Genomic DNA, 5,358 nt, shown 5'->3' on the forward strand with positions numbered 1-5,358 from the left:
CTACTAGAAAAAGATAAGAAGTTACATCATTTTCATCGTTCTTTTTTGTTTTGTTTTGTTTTAATTTTATTTTATTTTTAAACTTTACATAATTGTATTAGTTTTGCCAAATATCAAAATGAATCCGCCACAGGTATACATGTGTTCCCCATCCTGACCCCTCCTCCCTCCTCCCTCCCCATACCATCCCCCTGGGTCGTCCCAGTGCACCAGCCCCAAGCATCCAGTATCATGCATCGAACCTGGACTGGCATCTCGTTTCATACATGATATTTTACATGTTTCAATGCCATTCTCCCAAATCTTCCCACCCTCTCCCTCTCCCACAGAGTCCATAAGACTGTTCTATACATCAGTGTCTCTTTTGCTGTCTCATACACAGGGTTATTGTTACCATCTTTCTAAATTCCATATATATGCGTTAGTATACTGTATTGGTGTTTTTCCTTCTGGCTTACTTCACTCTGTATACTAGGCTCCAGTTTCATCCACCTCATTAGAACTGATTCAAATGTATTCTTTTTAATGGCTGAGTAATACTCTATTGTGTATATGTATCATAGCTTTCTTATCCATTCATCTGCTGAGGGACATCTAGGTTGCTTCCATGTCCTGGCTATTATAAACAGTGCTGCGATGAACATTGGGGTACACGTGTCTCTTTCCCTTCTGATTTCCTCAGTGTGTATGCCCAGCAGTGGGATTGCTGGATCATAAGGCAGTTCTATTTCCAGTTTTTTAAGGAATCTCCATACTGTTCTCCATAGTGGCTGTACTAGTTTGCATTCCCACCAACAGTGTAAGAGGGTTCCCTTTTCTCCACACCCTCTCCAGCATTTATTATTTGTAGACTTTTGGATCACAGCCATTCTGACTGGTGTGAAATGGTACCTCATAGTGGTTTTGATTTGCATTTCTCTGATAATGATTATCAATACCCTCATACATGAGCAGCCATGCCACCCATCCAAATATACTTAGTGTATTTTATTGATCTATGGGGCCATTGATTTTTAAGATGCACTATCATTTTATGAATCACTAAGAAAAAAGGATACTATCAATTAAACTATAACACCAAAAATGTTTTTATCACTTTAACTTTTTACTGAAAGAAGTCTTTTAGAATTAACCAAATATAGGTTTTATCATGTATCATTTACTCAACTTGAAAACATAAGCAAAATAAATTATTAAAGTAAGTCTAAAGGTTTTCAAATTCAGAATCTGACTTGCAAATCACTTGTTTGACTTGCAGTTTTACAATCTACATTTTTCCACATTATCATCCTTTGTAACACCAACAATGTTGATAGTGCCATTTTCATAAAGTAATTCTTAAAATACTAAAGTGGATGTTAATCTCTTAATTCAATTTTGCATTAGGTATAGTTACGTAGATTTTCCATCCCCTTTGGGGGAATATTATTAAACAATTATAGTTCATCATATGACTTTATTCCCACCTTTTGGTTCCTTACATATGTATATTCTCATGAAGCCATTACCAAATAAATTATAGAACACCTCCAGTACACTAAAAGGCAGGCACTTGCTGATGTGCTTTCTTGCATAAGTAATGACAATCTTATTATGAATTTCTGTCTGACTCAAAAAAAAATTGTAAGATATCATTTATTACAAGATGAACCCAAGTTTTAGATATGTTAAAAATAATTTAGATATGTTAAAAGTAATTTATGTCAGAGTAATTTAAAATTAATAAAATTCAAAATATCATATTGATTAGATCAATAGTCAATGTTTACTAGAACCCCATAGATGCTAGTCATTGCAGAGATGACTTTACCATGAAATTAAGAAAAGTCCTTCCCTAGGATGGAAATCTTCAAAGACCCTGGGATAGGACCTCACAGTATGCTCATATAATCATAATTTTAGTAAAAATTATATAAGATACTTTAATTGGCACTAGTTAACTTGCCCTTTTTAAATAATTTTACATGTATTATCAATCACATTTCCTCTCATGATTTGTTAAACATAATCATATTGTTAGGGGAAGCTGATATGAAGATATATTGAGTTTGGGTTTAGTGTGTGTGTATGCTCAGTTGTGTTCAAATCTTTGCAACACCACGGACTGCAGCCTGTAGCCTGCCAGGGTCCTCTGTCCAAGAGATTTCCCAGGCAAGAACACTGGAGTGGGTTATCAGTGAGCCACCTGGGAGAAACCTTTGGGTTTAGAGGAATATCTTTATTTCTCCAGTAGTTTGCAGTTACATCCGTGTACTGTTAAGTGCTAGCCTCCCTTTTAATTTGTTATTGCTACTGCTAACTGCCAGCTCACTGGGCTTCATGATCTGAAGTACAGCATTTATGTTACATGCAGAGGTGCCAGGGTGCCAAGCACTGGGAACACAAAGGAGAAAGAGAGTTTGAAATGTATGGAGCTTGAATCTAGTCTATGTAATATTATACATGCATGACTCAGTTCTCATCAAAGCCTACTCAAAACACCACTCTTCTTTTAGAATATACTCCATGCTGCAGGAGAATCCTGACATTGACAAATATAAAATTTACAATATACTACTACAGTAAGGACATCATCAACAAACTGCTAGAGGAAATTCAAAAACTACTGAAGATCGACCTCTGCTTCAGAAAATTTGAAATATCCTGAAGTCTTACTGGGCTTCCCTGGTGGCTTAGACAGTAAAAAATCTGCCTGCAGCGCCAGAGACCAGTGTTTGATCAGTGAGGAGAAAGTTTTGATGGATTTTTCCCCCCAAAATTTGACAAAAATCTGAAACTTTACTTGACATCATCATTATTTAAAGGAAAATTTTCTCAATTATCAATGATAAACATAAATTTTGATCGACTATGCTAAAGAAAAGACTGAATTACCTTTCTTTCCTCTCTCTACAGAAAATGATATTACACGATTACTTTAATAAGAAGAGAAGATTAGAACACACATAGCCAAAATTGTAGGTAAAACATTACTAAGGTGCGTGTCAGGAAGTCAATAAAAGTAATATTTTATTTCTCTGGATTTTGTGATGTTTGTAGTATTTTGCATGTTTTTAGTTTTGTAATTTTCTGTAAATTATGTCATTCTAAATAAATATTTACTCACACGAAATTTTTGTAACTTCATGTTTGCTTTGTTTTTTTAAGAAAGAGAATCCCCATACTTGTATTCACATCTGTCCCTAGTAAACCTGGAATTTTTCCTATGATTATCTTTTCTTTCCTGCACACTGGCCTCCTTGAAATCTTTAAAGCATATCAAGCTCCTGGTTCAGGCCTTTGCCTTGTCAGCATGTTCTTTTCAGACAAAGCAACATGGCTTGCTCTGCACTTCCTTCTGGGCAATAGTCAAAGACCATATATTAGGGAGAATTCACTTACCATCCTCTAAATAACACCTCCTATCCTCACTAGAGTTATTAGATAAAATACAGGACACCTAGTTACATTTAACTTTCATATCAACAATGAATACATTTTTAGTCTATCTCCTATAATGTATGGAATATACTCATAGTAAAGATATATACATTGTTCATCTGAAATTCAAATTTAACCAGGTATCATGCTTTTTTTTTTGCTAAACCTAGTAATACTGCTCCCACAGTTTCTATTTCCTTACTCCACTTGGCAGTACTTATCACCATGTAAATTACTAGACATTTACTTCTTGTTACTTCCCATCTTCCTCACTAAAATTTCAGCTCCATAATATTAAGGATGTTTGTCTGTGTTGTTCATTGATGTATCCAAGCACCTAGCCTAGTGCCTGGCACATAACAGGCACTCAATGAATAAATATTTTAAGATTAATGAATATTGCTCAAATATTCTCTTTTTATCTATTCTATTAACTCTCACTCTAATTAAAGGCCCAAAATTCTCACTCTAATTAAGGGCCCAGAATATGGCTGTTATGTTCTAACTGGTCTCCTTGCTTCCAGCACAGTTTTGAAATCCATTCACTATAAATAACAGATTGATCTAAAACACAAATCTAGACCAACCACCCCTTTTCACCTGCTAGGAACTTTGTTTTTAAAAAAACAGAAAAAGTTCACTGCACACATTATTCCACTCCTCTTTTCATCCTACTAGATTGTCCCCAAAGTGAGGAAACTATTTTCATTTTTCTAAAGTTCCTAAATTAAAATAACTTCACAGTAAAATATAACCCAAAAAGGTGTATCAAATATAAAATGTTGAGTAGAAAAAGAAAACTTTAGTGACCCAAAGGGGTTTGAGAATAAGATCTGAGCACTCTAAGGTGAGAGGGCTTCCCTGGTAGCTCAAACGGTAAAGAATCTGCCTGCAATGCAGGAGACCTGGGTTTGATCCCTGGATTGGGAAGATCTGGAGAAGGGAGTGGCAACCCACTCCAATATTCTTGCCTGGAGAATTCCATGGACAGATCATGAGATCGCAAAGAGTTGGACACAACTGAGTGACTAATGTGAACAAATTTTAAGGTGGAAACTTCCATCAGATTGCTGTTCAGCTTAATTATTTAAGTTTAAGATATGCAAATGAGAAGTTAATATTCAGGACCCTGGTTATTTAAAAAGAAGCAATTGACCACTATTTGAATTCATAGTATTACAAACTATCTTTACCCATGAAACAACATGATATCAGTGCTCAGATTTCTGGAGAGAGAAAGCAATGGCCCTATTTTTTAAAAAAGAATAATGTGTATGTAATTTGAATACAAAAGGGAGAAATTATGTTAATAGCGAGGGGGAACTACAGAGCTTCTATCTTTTCATTCCCAAACCAAGTAGAAATTCCCGCTTAGCTCTTTAGGTCTATTAGGAATGTCATTGCACACAGACCAATGTCATATTCTTAAAACACTCTCTGAGCCTCAGGCTATGCTCATGTCTGTCATAACTTCTCATGGTCAGAAATGGAGATACTAAATTAAGGATGAGACCCAGACTAGTTTGATTGAAGCTACACTGATAATAACCCATTTCTACCTGCCATTCCTCCCCATGGTTGCTAATAAACACTATCCAGGGACATATGCCCCAGGGAAATAAGAGAAATAATTATCCTCTCCAAGCCTCCATTCTTGTCCAAAGAAGCTCTGACCTCTGCTTCCTATGTCTCAGCAAAGGCTTTCCACAAATGTCTAATTCAGGTTCCACCTCCCTAGGGTCAAATAAATTTATGTTAGGCAGTTATCATATCCTCTTGGAACTTCCTGTATCGTCTATGGTCATGTGACCTTGAATAAGTTATGCTGGATCTTTTCTTTATTGTTTGTTTACTTAGGTAAATATAGATGTATTTTACTTATAGGATTGCAAGCATGGAATGAGAAAAATATGTAAAATATATAGTGCTGGGACTACT

Source organism: Bos taurus, chromosome 3, assembly GCF_002263795.3.
Source record: "Bos taurus isolate L1 Dominette 01449 registration number 42190680 breed Hereford chromosome 3, ARS-UCD2.0, whole genome shotgun sequence".
NCBI classification, from domain to species: Eukaryota; Metazoa; Chordata; class Mammalia; order Artiodactyla; family Bovidae; genus Bos; species Bos taurus.